Here is a 22,023-nt window from a genome sequence, read left to right as displayed (position 1 = left end):
AGGCAGCAGTGAAGCATGGCGGAGGGTCCTGGAGAGCGGTACAATAATGAAGGTCTGAAGGCAGCAGTGAAGCATGGTGGAGAGTCATGGAGAGCAGTACAATAATAAGGGTCTGCAAGCAGCAGTGATGCATGCTGGAGGGTCCTGGAGAGCGTTACAATAATGAGGGTCTGCAGGCAGCACTGAAGCATGGTGGAGGGTCCTGGAGAGCGGTACAATAATGAGGGTCTGCAGGCAGCAGTGAAGCATAATGGAGGGTCCTGGAGAGCGGTACAATAATGAGGGCCCGCAGGCAGTATTGAAGCAGGGTGGAGGGTCCTGGAGAGCGGTGCAGTAATTAGTGTCTGCAGGCAGCTGTGAAGATGGTGGAGGGTCCTGAAACGCGGTACAATAATGAGGGTCTGCAGGCAACAGTATAGCATGCTGGAGGGTCCTGGAGAGCGGTACAATAATGAGGGTCTGCAGGCAACAGTGAAGAATGGTGGAGGGTCCTTGAGAGCGGTACAATAATGAGGGTCTGCAGGCAGCAGTGAAGCATGGTGGAGAGTCATTGAGAGCAGTACAGGAATGAGCGTTTGCAGGCAGAATTGAAGCATGGTGGATGATCCTGGAGAGCGGTACAATAATGAGGGTCTGCAGCCAGCAGTGAAGCATGTTGGTGAGTCCCGGAAAGCGATACAATAATGAGGGTCTGCAGGCAGTAGTGAGGCATGGTGGAGAGTCCAGGACAGTGGTACAATAATGAGGGTCTGCAGGCAGCAGTGAAGAATGGTGGAGGGTCCTGGAGAGCGGTACACTAATGGGGGTCCACAGGCAGCAGTGAAGCATGGCGGAGGGTCCTGGAGAGCGGTACAATAATGAAGGTCTGCAGGCAGCAGTGAAGCATGGTGGAGAGTCATGGAGAGCAGTACAATAATAAGGGTCTGCAAGCAGCAGTGATGCATGCTGGAGGGTCCTGGAGAGCGTTACAATAATGAGGGTCTGCAGGCAGCAGTGAAGCATGGTGGAGGTTCCTGGAGGGCAGTACAATAATGATGGTCTGCAGGAAGCAGTGGAGCATTGTGGAGGGTCCTGGAGAGCAGTACAATAATAAGAGTCTGCAGGCAGCAGTGAAGCATGGTGGAGAGTCCTGGAGAGCGGTACAATAATGAGGGTCTGCAGGCAGCAGTGAAGCATGGTTGAGGGTCCTGGAGAGTGGTACAATAATGAGGGTCTGCAAGCAGCAGAGAAGAAGGTGGAGAGTCCTGGAGAGCAGTACAATAATGAGGGTCTGCAGGCAGCAGTGAAGCATGGTGGAGTGTCCTGGAGAGCGGTACAATAATAAGGGTCTGCAGGCAGCAGTGAAGCATGGTGGAGGGTCCTGGAGAGCGGTACAATAATGAGGTTCTGCAGGCAGCAGTGAAGCATGGTGGAGGTTCCTGGAGGGCAGTACAATAATGAGGGTCTGCAGGAAGCAGTGGAGCATTGTGGAGGGTCCTGGAGAGCAGTACAATAATAAGAGTCTGCAGTCAGCAGTGAAGCATGGTGGAGAGTCCTGGAGAGCGGTACAATAATGAGGGTCTGCAGGCAGCAGTGAAGCATGGTTGAGGGTCCTGGAGAGTGGTACAATAATGAGGGTCTGCAGGCAGCAGAGAAGAAGGTGGAGGGTCCTGGAGAGCAGTACAATAATGAGTATCTGCAGGCAGCAGTGAAGCATGGTGGAGGGTCCTGGAGAGCGGTACAATAATGAGGGTCTGCAGGCAGCAGTGAAGCATGGTGGAGGGTCCTGGAAAGCGGTACAATAATGAGGGTCTGCAGGCAGCAATGAAGCATGGTGGAGGGTCCTGGAGAGCGGGACAATAATAAGAGTCTGCAGGCAGCAGGGAAGATGGTGGAGCGTCCTGGAGAATGGGACAATAATGAGGGTCTGCAGGGAGCAGTGAAGCGTGGTGGAGGGTCCTAGAAAGTTGTACAATAATGAGGGTCGGCAGCCAGCAGTGAAGCGTGTTGGTGAATCCCGGAGAGCGGTACAATAATGAGTGTCTGCAGGCAACAGTGAAGATGGTGGAGGGTGCTGGAGAGCAGGACAATAATGAGGGTCTGCAGGCAGCAGTGAAGATGGTGGAGGGTCCTGGAGAGCGGTAAATAATGAGGGTCTGCAGGCCGCAGTGAAGATGGTGGAGTGTCCTGGAGAGCGGTACAATAATGAGGGTCTGCAGGTAGCAGTGAAGCATGGTGGATGATCCTGGAGAGCGGTACAATAATGAGGGTCTGCAGCCAGCAGTGAAGCATGTTGGTGAGTCCCGGAAAGCGATACAATAATGAGGGTCTGCAGGCAGTAGTGAGGCATGGTGGAGAGTCCAGGACAGTGGTACAATAATGAGGGTCTGCAGGCAGCAGTGAAGAATGGTGGAGGGTCCTGGAGAGCGGTACACTAATGGGGGTCCACAGGCAGCAGTGAAGCATGGCGGAGGGTCCTGGAGAGCGGTACAATAATGAAGGTCTGCAGGCAGCAGTGAAGCATGGTGGAGGGTCCTGGAGAGCGGTACAATAATGAGGTTCTGCAGGCAGCAGTGAAGCATGGTGGAGGTTCCTGGAGGGCAGTACAATAATGAGGGTCTGCAGGAAGCAGTGGAGCATTGTGGAGGGTCCTGGAGAGCAGTACAATAATAAGAGTCTGCAGTCAGCAGTGAAGCATGGTGGAGAGTCCTGGAGAGCGGTACAATAATGAGGGTCTGCAGGCAGCAGTGAAGCATGGTTGAGGGTCCTGGAGAGTGGTACAATAATGAGGGTCTGCAGGCAGCAGAGAAGAAGGTGGAGGGTCCTGGAGAGCAGTACAATAATGAGTATCTGCAGGCAGCAGTGAAGCATGGTGGAGGGTCCTGGAGAGCGGTACAATAATGAGGGTCTGCAGGCAGCAGTGAAGCATGGTGGAGGGTCCTGGAAAGCGGTACAATAATGAGGGTCTGCAGGCAGCAATGAAGCATGGTGGAGGGTCCTGGAGAGCGGGACAATAATAAGAGTCTGCAGGCAGCAGGGAAGATGGTGGAGCGTCCTGGAGAATGGGACAATAATGAGGGTCTGCAGGGAGCAGTGAAGCGTGGTGGAGGGTCCTAGAAAGTTGTACAATAATGAAGGTCGGCAGCCAGCAGTGAAGCGTGTTGGTGAATCCCGGAGAGCGGTACAATAATGAGTGTCTGCAGGCAACAGTGAAGATGGTGGAGGGTGCTGGAGAGCAGGACAATAATGAGGGTCTGCAGGCAGCAGTGAAGATGGTGGAGGGTCCTGGAGAGCGGTAAATAATGAGGGTCTGCAGGCCGCAGTGAAGATGGTGGAGTGTCCTGGAGAGCGGTACAATAATGAGGGTCTGCAGGTAGCAGTGAAGCATGGTGGATGATCCTGGAGAGCGGTACAATAATGAGGGTCTGCAGCCAGCAGTGAAGCATGTTGGTGAGTCCCGGAAAGCGATACAATAATGAGGGTCTGCAGGCAGTAGTGAGGCATGGTGGAGAGTCCAGGACAGTGGTACAATAATGAGGGTCTGCAGGCAGCAGTGAAGAATGGTGGAGGGTCCTGGAGAGCGGTACACTAATGGGGGTCCACAGGCAGCAGTGAAGCATGGCGGAGGGTCCTGGAGAGCGGTACAATAATGAAGGTCTGCAGGCAGCAGTGAAGCATGGTGGAGAGTCATGGAGAGCAGTACAATAATAAGGGTCTGCAAGCAGCAGTGATGCATGCTGGAGGGTCCTGGAGAGCGTTACAATAATGAGGGTCTGCAGGCAGCAGTGAAGCATGGTGGAGGTTCCTGGAGGGCAGTACAATAATGATGGTCTGCAGGAAGCAGTGGAGCATTGTGGAGGGTCCTGGAGAGCAGTACAATAATAAGAGTCTGCAGGCAGCAGTGAAGCATGGTGGAGAGTCCTGGAGAGCGGTACAATAATGAGGGTCTGCAGGCAGCAGTGAAGCATGGTTGAGGGTCCTGGAGAGTGGTACAATAATGAGGGTCTGCAAGCAGCAGAGAAGAAGGTGGAGAGTCCTGGAGAGCAGTACAATAATGAGGGTCTGCAGGCAGCAGTGAAGCATGGTGGAGTGTCCTGGAGAGCGGTACAATAATAAGGGTCTGCAGGCAGCAGTGAAGCATGGTGGAGGGTCCTGGAGAGCGGTACAATAATGAGGTTCTGCAGGCAGCAGTGAAGCATGGTGGAGGTTCCTGGAGGGCAGTACAATAATGAGGGTCTGCAGGAAGCAGTGGAGCATTGTGGAGGGTCCTGTAGAGCAGTACAATAATAAGAGTCTGCAGTCAGCAGTGAAGCATGGTGGAGAGTCCTGGAGAGCGGTACAATAATGAGGGTCTGCAGGCAGCAGTGAAGCATGGTTGAGGGTCCTGGAGAGTGGTACAATAATGAGGGTCTGCAGGCAGCAGAGAAGAAGGTGGAGGGTCCTGGAGAGCAGTACAATAATGAGTATCTGCAGGCAGCAGTGAAGCATGGTGGAGGGTCCTGGAGAGCGGTACAATAATGAGGGTCTGCAGGCAGCAGTGAAGCATGGTGGAGGGTCCTGGAGAGCGGTACAATAATGAGGGCCCGCAGGCAGCAGTGAATCTTGGTGGAGGGTCCTAGAAAGTGGTACAATAATGAGGGTCTGCAGGCAGCAGTGAAGCATGGTGGAGGGTCCTGGAGAGCGGTACAATAATGAGGGCCCACAGGCAGCAGTGAAGCATGGTGGAGGGTCCTGGAAAGCGGTACAATAATGAGGGTCTGCAGGCAGGAGTGAAGAAGGTGGAGGGTCCTGGAGAGCAGTACAATAATGAGGGTCTGCAGACAGCTGTGAAGATGGTGAAGGATCCTGGAGAGCGGTGCAATAATGAGGGTCTGCAGGCAGTAGTGAGGCATGGTGGAGGGTCCTGGAGAGTGGTACAATAATGAGGGTCTGCAGGCAGCAGTGAAGAATGGTGGAGGGTCCTGGAGAGCGGTACAATAATGAAGGTCTGCAGGCAGCAGTGAAGATGGTGGAGGGTCCTGGAGAGCGGTACAATAATGAGGGTCTGCAGGCAGCAGTGAATCATGGTGAAGGATCCTGGAGAGCGGTACAATAATGAGGGTCTGCAGGTAGTAGTGAAGCATGTTGGAGGTTCCTGGAGGGCGGTACAATAATGAGGGTCTGAAGGCAGCAGTTTACATGGTGAAGGCTCCTGAAGAGCAGTACAGTAATGAGGGTCTGAAAGCAACAGGGAAGCATGGTGGAGGGTCCTGTAGAGCGGTACAATAATGAGGGTCTGCAGACAGCAGTGAAGCATGGTGGAGGTTCCTGGAGGGCGGTACAATAATGAGGGTCTGCAGGCAGCAGTTTGCATGGTGAAGGCTCCTATAGAGCAGTACAATAATGAGGGTCTGAAGGCAACAGTGAATCATGGTGGAGGGTCGTAGAGAGCGGTACAAAAATGAGGGTCTGCAGGCAGCAGTGAAGCATGGTGGAAGATCCTGGAGAATGGGACAATAATGAGGGTCTGCAGGCAGCAGTGAAGCTTGGTGGAGGGTCCTAGAAAGTGGTACAATAATGAGGGTCTGCAGGCAGCAGTGAAGATGGTGAAGGGTCCTAGAGAGGGGTACAATAATGAGGGTCTGCAGACAGCAGTGAAGATGGTGGAGGGTCCTGGAGAGCGGTACAATAATGAGGGTCTGCAGGCAGCAGTGAAGAATGGTGGAGGTTACTGGAGAGCGGTACAATAATAAGGGTCCGCAGGCAGCAGCTAAGCATGGTGGAGGGTCCTGGAGAGCGGTACAATAATGAGGGTCTGCAGGCAGCAGTGAAGCATGGTGGAGGATCCTGCAAAGCGGTACAATAATGAGGGTTTGCAGGCAGTAGTGAGCATGGTGAAGTCTCCTGAAGAGCAGTACAATAATGAAGGTCTGAAGGCAACAGGAAGCATGGTGGATGTCCTGGAGAGCGGTACAATAATAAGGGTTTGCAGACAGCAGTGAAGCATGGTGGAAGTTCCAAGAGGGCGGTACAATAATGAGGGTCTGCAGGCAGCAGTGAAGCATGGTGGAGGGTCTTGGAAAGCGGTACAACAATGAGGGTCTGCAGGCAGCAGTGAAGCATGGTGGAGGGTCTTGGAGAGCGGGACAATAATGAGGGTCTGCTGGCAGCAGCTAAGCATGGTGGAGGGTCCTGGTGAGCGGTACAATAATGAAGGTCTGCAGGCAGCAGTGAAGATGGTGGAGGGTCCTGGAGAGCGGTACAATAATGAGGGTCTGCAGGCAGCAGTGAAGCATGGTGGAGGTTTCTGGAGGGCGGTACAATAATGAGGGTCTGCATGCAGCAGTTTGCATGGTGAAGTCTCCTGAAGAGCAGTACAATAATGAGGGTCTTAAGGCAACAGGGAAGCATGGTGGAGGGTCCTGGAGAACAGTACAATAATGTGGGTCTACCGGCAGCAGTGAAGCATGGTGGAGGGTCCTGGAGAGCGGTACATTAATGAAGGTCTGCAGGCAGCAGTGAAGCATGGTGGAGAGTCATGGAGAGCAGTACAATAATAAGGGTCTGCAAGCAGCAGTGATGCATGCTGGAGGGTCCTGGAGAGCGTTACAATAATGAGGGTCTGCAGGCATCAGTGAAGCATGGTGGAGGTACCTGGAGGGCTGTACAATAATGAGGGACTGCAGGCAGCAGTGAAGCATGGTGGAGGGTCCTGGAGAGCGGTACAATAATGAGGGTCTGCAGGCTGTAGTGAGGCATGGTGGAGGGTCCTGGAGAGCGGTACAATGATGAGGGTCTGCAGGCAGCAGTGAAGAATGGTGGAGGGACCTGGAGAGCGGTACAATAATAAGGGTCCACAGGCAGCAGCTAAGCATGGTGGAGGGTCCTGGAGAGCGGTACAATGATGAGGGTCTGCAGGCAGCAGTGAAGAATGGTGGAAGGACCTGGAGAGCGGTACAATAATAAGGGTCCGCAGGCAGCAGCTAAGCATGGTGGATGGACCTGGAGAGCGGTACAATAATAAGGGTCCGCAGGCAGCAGCTAAGCATGGTGGAGGGTCCTGGAGAGCGGTACAATAATGAAGGTCTGCAGGCAGCAGTGAAGATGGTGGAGGGTCCTGGAGAGCGGTACTATAATGAGGGTCTGCAGGCAGCAGTGAAGCATGGTGGAGGATCCTGGAGAGCGGTACAATAATGAGGGTGTACAGGCAGCAGTGAAGCATGGTGGAGGGTCCTGGAGAGCGGTACAATGATGAGGGTCTGGCGGCAGCAGTGAGGAATGGTGGAGGGTCCTGGAGAGCGTTACAATAATGAGGGTCTGCAGGCAGCAGTGAAGCATGGTGGAGACTCCTGGAGAGCAGTACAATAATGAGGGTCTGCAGGCAGCAGTGAAGCATGGTGGATTTTCCAGGAGGGCGGTACAATAATGAGGGTCTGCAGGCAGCAGTTTGCATGGTGAAGGCTCTTGAAGAGCAGTACAGTAATGAGGGTCTGAAAGCAAAAGGGAAGCATGGTGGAGGGTCCTGGAGAGCGGTACAATAATGAGGGTATGCAGACAGCAGTGAAGCATGGTGGAGGGTCCTGGAGAGCGGTACAATAATGTGGGTCTACAGGCAGCAGTGAAGCATGGTGGAGGGTCCTGGAGAGCGGGACAATAATAAGGGTCTGCAGGCAGCAGGGAAGATGGTGGAGAGTCCTGGAGAACGGTACAATAATCAGGGTCTACAGGCAGCAGTGAAACATGGTGGAGGGTCCTGGAGAGCGGTACAATAATGAGGGTCTGCAGGCAGCAGGGAAGCATGGTGGAGGGTCCTGGAGAGCGGTACAATAATGAGGGTCTGCAGGCAGCAGGGAAGCATGGTGGAGGGTCCTGGAGAGCGGTACAATAATGTGGGTCTACAGGCAGCAGTGAAGCATGTTGGAGGGTCCTGGAGAGCGGTACAATAATGAGGGTCTGCAGGCAGCAGTGAAGATGGTGGAGGGTCCTGGAGAGCGGGACAATAATAAGGGTCTGCAGGCAGCAGGGAAGATGGTGGAGAGTCCTGGAGAACAGGACAATAATGAGGGTCTGCAGGCAGCAGGGAAGATGGTGGAGGGTCCTGGAGAACGGGACAATAATGAAGGTTTGCAGGCAGCAGTGAAGCATGGTGGAGGGTCCTGGAGAGCAGTACAATAATCTGGGTCTACAGGCAGCAGTGATGCATGGTGGAGGGTCCTGGAGAGTGGTACAATAATGAGGGTCTGCAGGCAGCAGTGAAGTATGTTGGAGGGTCCTGGAGAGCGGTACAATAATGAGGGTCTGCAGGCAGCAGTGAAGATGGTGGAGGGTCCTGGAGAGCGGGACAATAATAAAGGTCTGCAGGTAGCAGGGAAGATTGTGGAGATTCCTGGATAACGGGACAATAATGAGGGTCTGCAGGCAGCAGTGAAGCATGGTGGAGGGTCCTGGAGAGCGGTACAATGATGAGGGTCTGGCGGCAGCAGTGAGGAATGGTGGAGGGTCCTGGAGAGCGTTACAATAATGAGGGTCTGCAGGCAGCAGTGAAGCATGGTGGAGACTCCTGGAGAGCAGTACAATAATGAGGGTCTGCAGGCAGCAGTGAAGCATGGTGGATTTTCCAGGAGGGCGGTACAATAATGAGGGTCTGCAGGCAGCAGTTTGCATGGTGAAGGCTCTTGAAGAGCAGTACAGTAATGAGGGTCTGAAAGCAAAAGGGAAGCATGGTGGAGGGTCCTGGAGAGCGGTACAATAATGAGGGTATGCAGACAGCAGTGAAGCATGGTGGAGGTTCCTGGAGGGCGGTACAATAATGAGGGTCTGCAGGCAGCATTTGCATGGTGAAGGCTCCTAAAGAGCAGTACAATAATGAGGGTCTGAAGGCAACAGGGAAGCATGGTGGAGGGTCCTGGAGAACGGGACAATAATGAAGGTTTGCAGGCAGCAGTGAAGATGGTGGAAGGTCCTGGAGAGCGGTACAATAATGAGGGTCTACAGGCAGCAGTGAAGCATGGTGGAGGGTCCTGGAGAGCGGTACAATAATGAATGTCTGCAGGCAGCAGTGAAGCATGGTGGAGAGTCATGGACAGCAGAGATGCATGCTGGAGGGTCCTGGAGACCGTTACAATAATGAGGGTCTTCAGGCAGCAGTAAAGCATGTTGGAGGCTCCTGGAGAGCAGTACAATAATGAAGGTCTGCAGGCAGCAGTGAAGCATGGTGGAGGGTCCTGGAGAGCAGTACAATAATCTGGGTCTACAGGCAGCAGTGATGCATGGTGGAGGGTCCTGGAGAGTGGTACAATAATGAGGGTCTGCAGGCAGCAGTGAAGTATGTTGGAGGGTCCTGGAGAGCGGTACAATAATGAGGGTCTGCAGGCAGCAGTGAAGATGGTGGAGGGTCCTGGAGAGCGGGACAATAATAAAGGTCTGCAGGTAGCAGGGAAGATTGTGGAGATTCCTGGATAACGGGACAATAATGAGGGTCTGCAGGCAGCAGGTAGATGGTGGAGGGTCCTTGAGAATGGGACAATAATGAAGGTTTGCAGGCAGCAGTGAAGCATGATGGAGGGTCCTAGAAAGTGGTACAATAATGAGGGTCTGCAGGCAGCAGTGAAGCATGGTGGAGGGTCCTGGAGAGCGGAACAATAATGAGGGTCTGCAGGCAGCAGTGAAGATGGTGGAGGGTCCTGGAGAGAGGTACAATAATGAGGGTCTGCAGACAGCAGTGAAGAATGGTGGAGAGTCCTTGAGAGCAGTACCATAATCAGGGTCTGCAGGCAGCAGTGAAGCATGGTGGAGGGTCATGGAAAAAGCGGTACAATAATGAGGGTCTGCAGGCAGCAGTGAAGCATTGTGGAGTGTCTTGGAAAGTGGGACAATAATGAGGGTCTGCTGGCAGTAGGGAAGATGGTGGAGGCTCCTGTAGAGCGGGTCAATAATAAGGGTCTGCAGGCAGCAGGGAAGATGGTGGAAGGTCCTGGAGAATGGGACAATAATGAGGGTCTGCAGGCAGCAGTGAAGCATGGTGAAGGGTCCTAGAAAGTGGTACAATAATGAGGGTCTGCAGGCAGCAGTGAAGATGGTGAAGGGTCCTGGAGAGGGGTACAATAATGAGGGTCTGCATACAGCAGTGAAGATGGTGGAGGGTCCTGAAGAGCGGTACAATAATGAGGGTCTGCAGGCAGCAGTGAAGTATGGTGGAAAGTTATTTAGAGTAGTACAATAGTGAGGGTCTGCAAGCAGCAGTGAAGCATGGTGGAGGGTCCTGGAGAGCGGTACAATAATGAGGGTCTGCAGGCAGCAGTGAAGCATGGCGGAGGGTTCTGGAAAGCGGGACAATAATAAGGGTCTGTAGGCAGCAGGGAAGATGGTGGAGGGTCCTGGAGAATGGGACAATAATGAGGGTCTGCAGGCAGCAGTGAAGCATGGTGGAGGGTCCTAGAAAGTGGTACAATAATGAGGGTCTGCAGGCAGCAGTGAAGCATGGTGGAGGGTCCTAGAAAGTGGTACAATTTTGAGGGTCTGCAGGCAGCAGGTAAGCATGGTGGAGGGTCCTAGAAAGTGGTACAATAATGAGGGTCTGCAGGCAGCAGTGAAGATGCTGAAGGGTCCTGGAGAGCGGTACAATAATGAGGGTCTGCAGGCAGCAGTGATGCATGGTGGAGGGTCTAGGAGAGTATTACAATTATGAGCGTCTGCAGGCAGCAGTAAAGCATGGTGGAGAGTCCTGGAGAGCAGCACAATAATGAGGGTCTGCAGGCAGCAATGAAGAATGGTGGAGGGTCCTGGTGGGGGGTCCTGTAAGTTTGGGAACTGCATTTCAGCACAGGGAGTTGTGGATGGTCAGGATTATTGGTGTCCTCAATGCTGAGAAATCCAGGCAGATAATTATCCATCATGTGTTACCATCAGGGAGGCTTCTGATTGGCTCCAAATTTATTCTGCAGCAGGACAACGACCCCCAACAACCGGCCAATGTCATTAAGGACTAATTCACACAACCGTGTTCGGTCCATGATATATGGTCTGCATGTCGGCCGCATTTCCCGGAATGAACACAGTGCAGGGAGCCGGGCTCCTAACATGATAGTTATGTATGGAGCTCGCTGCCTGTCCGCGGATCTACTGTCCCATGCTGAAAACATGATTACAGTCCGGGACACTTTTCCCGCAGCGAGGCAGGGACTCCTAGCGTCATAGATAACTATGACACTAGGAGTCCAGCTCCCTGCACTGTATTTGGTCTGGGAAATGCGTCCGACATGCAGACCGTATATTCTTCAGTGTAAAGAAGAACAAGGAGCACTGGAAGTGATGATGTGGCCCCCACCGAGCCCGGATCTCTTCATCATGGAGTCTGTCCGGGATTATATGAAGAGGCAGCGAGATCCACAGAAGATCTGCGCTCACTGCTCCAAGATGTGGAACAACCTCCCGGCCGAGTTCCTGCAAAAACTGTACAAGTACCTGGAAGAAGTGATGCTGAAGGCAAAGGGCGGTCACACCAAATACTGATCTGATTTATATTTCTCTTCTGTTCATTCACTTTGTATTTTATTAATTGGTAAAAAAAACCTTTTATCACTTCTATATATGAAACATTCTCACTCTGCAGCGTTTCTCCACAACTGCCTAGAACTTTTGCGCAGTGCTGTATATGTATCTTTTTTCTTGCGTTGGGATAATTCCGTTATCACTGTGGGATTACAGACAAAACTGTAATTTCGACATTGCTGGATGAGGTAGGACAAAGGTGGTGGAGGAAGGATAATATCTAGTAGGGCTGTGGTTGGGGGTGGGGGGCACGTAGGTTTATACAGGGGCGTAGCTAAAGGTTCATGGGCCCGGGTGCTAGAATTCAGCTTGGGCACCCCTACCCCTCCCCAACACCACCAGACCCAAGCTCATGCCTATGCCCCGCCGCCTTGCCCAACAGCCCCCATAGTATAATGCCCACCACACAGTAAAATGCTCCCATAACTGCCCACACACAGTATAATGCCCCGCATGACTGCCTCATACCATATAATGCTTTTCATATCAGCCCCCAAAGTATAATGCCCCAAATAGCTGACTCATACAGTATAATGCCCCCATATCTGCTCCGCATACAGTATAATGCCCCCCATATCAGCCCCCATACAGTATAATGCCCCCATATCAGCTCCCCATACAGTATAATGCCCCCATATCAGCTCCCCATACAGTATAATGCCCCCATATCAGCCCCCATACAGTATAATGTCCCCACATCAGCTCCCCATACAGTATAATGCCCCCCCCGCCATCTCAGCCACCCATATAGTATAATGCCCCCCCCCCCGCCATCTCAGCCCCCCCCCCATACAGTATAATGCCCCCATATGTGCATAATAGAAAAATAACATAATTACTTACCTTTTCTCGTTCCCACGCCGGGTTCAGGATCCTTCGCCTCCTCCGGTGTGTGCTATGAGTGACGCGGCGCGATGATGTCGCTACATCCCACCTGTCTACGTCGAGCCGCTCAGGGCACAGTGAATGCTGGAGTAAGGAGCCGTCAGCTCCTTGCTCCAGCATTGAATGGAACTGGGACCTCGGTGAGTGACTCGCGACCCCCCGGAGGTCTTTACACGATCCCCCAGTGGGACGCGACCCACAGTTTGTGATGTATTGTGTTGTATTGTGCAGTTTGCGGTGGAGCGAGGAGGGGGTGCTGTAATTTAATGCCCCCCCCCCTCCACCGCAAGACAGCACAATACATTATATTACATTACAACAACGCAATACATTGCAAGACAACACAATACATTACAACACAATACAATACATTACAACAACACAATACAATACATTACAAGACAACACAAGACAACACAACACAATACATTACAATACAACACAACACAATACAACACAATAAATTACATTACATTACAACAACACAATACATTGTAAGACAACACAATACAATACAACAACACAAGACAACACAATACATTACATTACATTACATTACAACAATACAATACAACAACACAAGACAATACATTACAAGACAACACAATACAATACAATAACACAAGACAACACAATACATTACAAGACAACACATTACATTACAACAACACAATACATTGCAAGACAACACAATACAATACAACAACACAAGACAACACAAAACAATACATTACATTACATTACAACAACACAATACAATACATTACAAGACAATACATTACATTACAACAAAACAAGACAACACAACACAATACATTACAACACAACAACACAATACGACACAATACAATATAACACAACAACACAATACATTACAATACATTACATTACATTACAACAACACAATACAATACAACAACACAAGACAACACATTACATTACAACAACACAATACGTTACAACACAACAACACAATACAACACAATACAATACAACAACACAATACAACACAATACAATTCAACACAACACAATACATTACAACACAACACAATACAATACAACACAACAACACAATACATTACAACACAACACAATACATTACATTACAACAACACAATACAATACAACACATTACAATGCAGACTCTTTACCTCACCTGGAGTCCTCCGCACCGGCTCTTCAACTGCACTGGCTGGAAGACGTGTCACGTGACAACACGGTCACATGGTACACTAAGTATACATGTGACCGTAACCAGGAAGTGCCTGCTTCACGGCACAGAAAATTTCTTTAACAAGCTTGTGGTATGGCAACGGGGCCCCCCCCCCCCAGGCTTAGGGGCCCGGTCGCAATTGCGACCGCTGCGACCCCTATAGCTACGCCACTGGGTTTATATGTATATAAACATGTCAGGATGAATGACTCGGAGCCTAATCGGTTATTGTTCCCAATTCTTGAATCTATAGGGTTAGCTTAATGTGACAAATGTCTGTTGTGCCCACAATTCATGGTGTAAGCCTGTGATCTATAGAGGAGATGTTACATAAAGGGGTATTTACATGTAAGGTTCTATATTGGGTATAATAGGGGTATTTATATGTAAGGCTCTATATTGGGTATAATAGGGGTATTTATATGTAAGGTTCTATATTGGGTATAATAGGGGTATTTATATGTAAGGCTCTATATTGGGTATAATAGGGGTATTTATATGTAAGGCTCTATATTGGGTATAATAGGGGTATTTATATGTAAGGTTCTATATTGGGTATAATAGGGGTATTTATATGTAAGGTTCTATATTGGGTATAATGGGGGTATTTATATGTAATGTTCGAGATATAGGGTATAATAGGGGTATTTATATGTAAGGTTCTATATTGGGTATAATGGGGGTATTTATATGTAAGGTTCTATATTGGGTATAATAGGGGTATTTATATGTAAGGCTCTATATTGGGTATAATAGGGGTATTTATATGTAAGGCTCTATATTGGGTATAATAGGGGTATTTATATGTAAGGTTCTATATTGGGTATAATAGGGGTATTTATATGTAAGGTTCTATATTGGGTATAATGGGGGTATTTATATGTAAGGTTCTATATTGGGTATAATAGGGGTATTTATATGTAAGGTTCTATATTGGGTATAATGGGGGTATTTATATGTAAGGTTCTATATTGGGTATAATGGGGGTATTTATATGTAGTGTTCTATATTGGGTATAATGGGGGTATTTATATGTAATGTTCTATATTGGGTATAATAGGGGTATTTACATGTAAGGTTCTATATTGGGTATAATAGGGGTATTTATATGTAAGGTTCTATATTGGGTATAATAGGGGTATTTATATGTAAGGTTCTATATTGGGTATAATAGGGGTATTTATATGTAAGGTTCTATATTGGGTATAATAGGGGTATTTATATGTAAGGTTCTATATTGGGTATAATAGGGGTATTTATATGTAATGTTCTATATTGGGTATAATGGGGGTATTTATATGTAAGGTTCTATATTGGGTATAATAGGGGTATTTATATGTAAGGTTCTATATTGGGTATAATAGGGGTATTTATATGTAAGGTTCTATATTGGGTATAATAGGGGTATTTATATGTAAGGTTCTATATTGGGTATAATAGGGGTATTTATATGTAATGTTCTATATTGGGTATAATAGTGGTATTTATATGTAAGGTTCTATATTGGGTATAATGGGGGTATTTATATGTAAGGTTCTATATTGGGTATAATGGGGGTATTTATATGTAAGGTTCTATATTGGGTATAATGGGGGTATTTATATGTAAGGTTCTATATTGGGTATAATAGGGGTATTTATATGTAGTGTTCTATATTGGGTATAATAGGGGTATTTATATGTAAGGTTCTATATTGGGTATAATAGGGGTATTTATATGTAAGGTTCTATATTGGGTATAATAGGGGTATTTATATGTAGTGTTCTATATTGGGTATAATAGGGGTATTTATATGTAAGGTTCTATATTGGGTATAATGGGGGTATTTATATGTAAGGTTCTATATTGGGTATAATAGGGATATTTATATATAAGGTTCTATATAGGGTATAATAGGGGTATTTATATGTAATGTTCGAGATATAGGGTATAATAGGGGTATTTATATGTAAGGTTCTATATAGGGTATAATAGGGGTATTTATATGTAAGGTTCTATATTGGGTATAATGGGGGTATTTATATGTAAGGTTCTATATTGGGTATAATGGGGGTATTTATATGTAAGGTTCTATATTGGGTATAATAGGGGTATTTATATGTAATGTTCGAGATATAGGGTATAATAGGGGTATTTATATGTAAGGTTCTATATTGGGTATAATGGGGGTATTTATATGTAAGGTTCTATATTGGGTATAATAGGGGTATTTATATGTAAGGTTCTATATTGGGTATAATAGGGGTATTTATATGTAATGTTCGAGATATAGGGTATAATAGGGATATTTATATATAAGGTTCTATATAGGGTATAATAGGGGTATTTATATGTAATGTTCTATATTGGGTATAATGGGGGTATCTATATATAAGGTTCTATATTGGGTATAATGGGGGTATTTATATGTAAGGTTCTATATTGGGTATAATGGGGGTATTTATATGTAATGTTCGAGATATAGGGTATAATAGGGGTATTTATATGTAAGGTTCTATATTGGGTATAATAGGGGTATTTATATGTAATGTTCGAGATATAGGGTATAATAGGGGTATTTATATGTAAGGTTCTATATTGGGTATAATAGGGGTATTTATATATAATGTTCTATATTGGGTATAATGGGGGTATTTATATGTAATGTTCGAGATATAGGGTATAATAGGGGTATTTATATGTAAGGTTCTATATTGGTATAATAAGGGTATTTATATGTAAGGTTCTATATTGGGTATAATGGGGGTATTTATATGTAATGTTCGAGATATAGGGTATAATAGGGGTATTTATATGTAAGGTTCTATATTGGGTATAATGGGGGTATTTATATGTAATGTTCGAGATATAGGGTATAATGGGGGTATTTATATGTAAGGTTCTGTATAGGGTATAATAGGGGTATTTATATGTAAGGTTCTATATTGGGTATAATAGGGGTATTTATATGTAAGGTTCTATATAGGGTATAATAGGGGTATTTATATGTAAGGTTCTATATTGGGTATAATAGGGGTATTTATATGTAAGGTTCTATATTGGGTATAATAGGGGTATTTATATGTAATGTTCGAGATATAGGGTATAATGGGGGTATTTATATGTAAGGTTCTATATAGGGTATAATAGGGGTATTTATATGTAAGGTTCTATATTGGGTATAATAGGGGTATTTATATGTAAGGTTCTATATTGGGTATAATAGGGGTATTTATATGTAAGGTTCTATATTGGGTAATAATGGGGGTATATATATGTAATGTTCTATATTGGGTATAATAGGGGTATTTATATGTAATGTTCGAGATATAGGGTATAATAGGGGTATTTATATGTAAGGTTCTATATAGGGTATAATGGGGGTATTTATATGTAAGGTTCTATATTGGGTATAATGGGGATATCTATATGTAAGGTTCTATATTGGGTATAATAGGGGTATTTACATGTAAGGTTCTATATAGGGTATAATGGGGGTATTTATATGTAAGGTTCTATATTGGGTATAATGGGGGTATTTATATGTAATGTTCGAGGTATAGTGTATAATAGGGGTATTTACATGTAAAGTTCTATATTGGGTATAATAGGGGTATTTATATGTAATGTTCTATATTGGGTATAATAGGGGTATTTATATGTAAGGTTCTATATTGGGTATAATAGTGGTATTTACATGTAAGGTTCTATATTGGGTATAATGGGGGTATTTATATGTAAGGTTCTATATTGGGTATAATGGGGGTATTTATATGTAATGTTCTATATTGGGTATAATAGGGGTATTTATATGTAATGTTCTATATTGGGTATAATCGGGGTATTTATATGTAATGTTCGAGATATAGGGTATAATAGGGGTATTTATATGTAATGTTCGAGATATAGGGTATAATAGGGGTATTTATATGTAAGGTTCTATATTGGGTATAATGGGGGTATTTATATGTAATGTTCGAGATATAGGGTATAATAGGGGTATTTATATGTAAGGTTCTATATTGGGTATAATGGGGGTATTTATATGTAATGTTCGAGATATAGGGTATAATAGGGGTATTTATATGTAAGGTTCTATATTGGGTATAATGGGGGTATTTATATGTAAGGTTCTATATTGGGTATAATAGGGGTATTTATATGTAATGTTCTATATTGGGTATAATAGGGGTATTTATATGTAAGGTTCTATATAGGGTATAATGGGGGTATTTATATGTAACGTTCTATATTGGGTATAATAGGGGTATTTATATGTAAGGTTCTATATTGGGTATAATAGGGGTATTTATATGTAAGGTTCTATATTGGGTATAATAGGGGTATTTATATGTAAGGTTCTATATTGGGTATAATAGGGGTATTTATATGTAAGGTTCTATATTGGGTATAATAGGGGTATTTATATGTAAGGTTCTATATTGGGTATAATGGGGGTATTTATATGTAAGGTTCTATATTGGGTATAATAGGGGTATTTATATGTAAGGTTCTATATTGGGTATAATAGGGGTATTTATATGTAAGGTTCTATATTGGGTATAATAGGGGTATTTATACGTAAGGTTCTATATTGGGTATAATAGGGGTATTTATATGTAATGTTCTATATTGGGTATAATGGGGGTATTTATATGTAAGGTTCTATATTGGGTATAATGGGGGTATTTATATGTAATGTTCTATATTGGGTATAATAGGGGTATTTATATGTAAGGTTCTATATTGGGTATAATGGGGGTATTTATATGTAAGGTTCTATATTGGGTATAATGGGGGTATTTATATGTAATGTTCTATATTGGGTATAATCGGGGTATTTATATGTAATGTTCGAGATATAGGGTATAATAGGGGTATTTATATGTAAGGTTCTATATTGGGTATAATAGGGGTATTTATACGTAAGGTTCTATATTGGGTATAATGGGGGTATTTATATGTAAGGTTCTATATTGGGTATAATGGGGGTATTTATATGTAAGGTTCTATATTGGGTATAATAGGGGTATTTATATGTAATGTTCGAGATATAGGGTATAATAGGGGTATTTATATGTAAGGTTCTATATTGGGTATAATGGGGGTATTTATATGTAATGTTCGAGATATAGGGTATAATAGGGGTATTTATATGTAAGGTTCTATATTGGGTATAATAGGGGTATTTATACGTAAGGTTCTATATTGGGTATAATGGGGGTATTTATATGTAAGGTTCTATATTGGGTATAATGGGGGTATTTATATGTAATGTTCTATATTGGGTATAATAGGGGTATTTATATGTAAGGTTCTATATTGGGTATAATAGGGGTATTTATATGTAAGGTTCTATATTGGGTATAATAGGGGTATTTATATGTAATGTTCTATATTGGGTATAATGGGGGTATTTATATGTAAGGTTCTATATTGGGTATAATGGGGGTATTTATATGTAATGTTCTATATTGGGTATAATAGGGGTATTTATATGTAAGGTTCTATATTGGGTATAATAGGGGTATTTATATGTAAGGTTCTATATTGGGTATAATGGGGGTATTTATATGTAATGTTCGAGATATAGGGTATAATAGGGGTATTTATATGTAAGGTTCTATATTGGGTATAATAGGGGTATTTATACGTAAGGTTCTATATTGGGTATAATGGGGGTATTTATATGTAAGGTTCTATATTGGGTATAATGGGGGTATTTATATGTAATGTTCTATATTGGGTATAATAGGGGTATTTATATGTAAGGTTCTATATTGGGTATAATAGGGGTATTTATATGTAAGGTTCTATATTGGGTATAATAGGGGTATTTATATGTAATGTTCTATATTGGGTATAATGGGGGTATTTATATGTAATGTTCTATATTGGGTATAATGGGGGTATTTATATGTAAGGTTCTATATTGGGTATAATAGGGGTATTTATATGTAAGGTTCTATATTGGGTATAATGGGGGTATTTATATGTAATGTTCTATATTGGGTATAATAGGGGTATTTATATGTAAGGTTCTATATTGGGTATAATAGGGGTATTTATATGTAAGGTTCTATATTGGGTATAATAGGGGTATTTATACGTAAGGTTCTATATTGGGTATAATAGGGGTATTTATATGTAAGGTTCTATATTGGGTATAATGGGGGTATTTATATGTAAGGTTCTATATTGGGTATAATGGGGGTATATATAAATTGCGATACATGTTTGGATTTACACCTCTGGAGCCAGTTTCGCACTGTGAACTTTTTTGATGCCCGACAATAAGAACTTTCATAAACTTTAATAAATAAAAAGGAACCAAAAAAATTATCCTGCCGGAAGTTCCCAATTTCTACCAGGCTCAAATGGGAGGGACACGCACCGATCCGCGTCAGCAGCGATATCAGCCCGGCATACAATGTATCGCAATGTATCGCAATGTCAGGGAGCGTCCGGCCTTCTCTGCCTAAATAACGCTACAAGCAGCGAGGAAAAGACAATGACAGCCACACCCGTATAATGCTCGTTGTGTACAGGCTACACGGACTGACTGGTTGTATACGGAGAATATAAGGGACCGTGCAGCGTCCATCTCATCTACAGAGTACATTATCACACAGGTGGAGTGTGCCTCAGTGCAGTACATCGTATTATCTCTGCTCTACTTCATCCGTACATTACTAGGCCATACATAACTGTATAGTGGTGTATACGGGACCGTACATTATAATCCTCACCATGGGAATCATGATAGTTCTGTATATGCTGTATACAAACTTGTAGTGTCATGTTATATACAGACTAGTGTTTCTAATCATATTTTATGAAGTCTAGTCATGAGATAGATAGATAGATAGATAGATAGATAGATAGATAGATAGATAGATAGATAGATAGATAGATAGATAGATAGATAGATAGATAGATGATAGATAGATAGATAGATAGATAGATAGATAGATAGATAGATAGATAGATAGATAGATAGATAGATAGATAGATAGATAGATAGATAGATATGAGATAGATAGATAGATAGATAGATAGATAGATAGATAGATAGATAGATAGATAGATAGATAGATAGATAGATATGAGATAGATAGATAGATAGATAGATAGATAGATAGATAGATAGATAGATAGATAGATAGATAGATAGATAGATAGATAGATAGATAGATAGATATGAGATAGATAGATAGATAGATAGATAGATAGATAGATAGATAGATAGATAGATAGATAGATAGATAGATAGATAGATAGATAGATAGATAGATAGATAGATATGATAGATAGATAGATAGATAGATAGATAGATAGATAGATAGATAGATAGATAGATAGATAGATAGATAGATAGATGATAGATAGATAGATAGATAGATAGATAGATAGATAGATAGATAGATAGATGATAGATAGATAGATAGATAGATAGATAGATAGATAGATAGATAGATAGATAGATAGATAGATAGATAGATAGATATGAGATAGATAGATAGATAGATAGATAGATAGATAGATAGATAGATAGATAGATAGATAGATAGATAGATAGATAGATAGATAGATAGATAGATAGATAGATAGATATGAGATAGATAGATAGATAGATAGATAGATAGATAGATAGATAGATAGATAGATAGATAGATAGATAGATAGATAGATAGATAGATAGATAGATAGATAGATAGATATGAGATAGATTAGATAGATAGATAGATAGATAGATAGATAGATAGATAGATAGATAGATAGATAGATAGATAGATAGATAGATAGATAGATAGATAGATAGATAGACAGACAGACAGATAGATAGATAGATAGATAGATAGATAGATAGATAGATAGATAGATAGATAGATAGATAGATAGATAGATAGATAGATAGATAGACAGACAGACAGACAGACAGGCAGGCAGGCAGGCAGACAGACAGACAGACAGACAGACAGACAGACAGACAGACAGATAGATAGATAGATAGATAGATAGATAGATAGATAGATAGATAGATAGAAGTATTAGTACTAATAGGTGTCATACAGAGTAGTAGTATCATGTTATGTAGAGAAACGAATGTTCCACCCTACCCTAGTATAAAGTCTATATACGGGGCTTTATAGAGTACTGGTAGTATTAATATGTTTTTTTATATACAGTGGTAATAGTATTATGTTATATACAAAACGTGCTATTATTATTAATATTAGGTCACATAAGGATTAGGATTAGTACTATTATTAGTATTTTATGTAGGTAGTAGCATTAATAGTACAGCATTATATAGTAGCATTTGTAGTGCAGAGAATATCGCTTTCATACGTTGTGCTCGTACTATTACCTGTGGATAGAGCAGTATCAGTATAGGATCAGTATAGGATCAGTATAGGATCAGTATAGGATCAG

Source organism: Rhinoderma darwinii, chromosome 6 (genome assembly GCF_050947455.1).
Source record: "Rhinoderma darwinii isolate aRhiDar2 chromosome 6, aRhiDar2.hap1, whole genome shotgun sequence".
NCBI classification, from domain to species: Eukaryota; Metazoa; Chordata; class Amphibia; order Anura; family Rhinodermatidae; genus Rhinoderma; species Rhinoderma darwinii.
Note: the sequence above shows the minus strand (reverse complement) of the source record.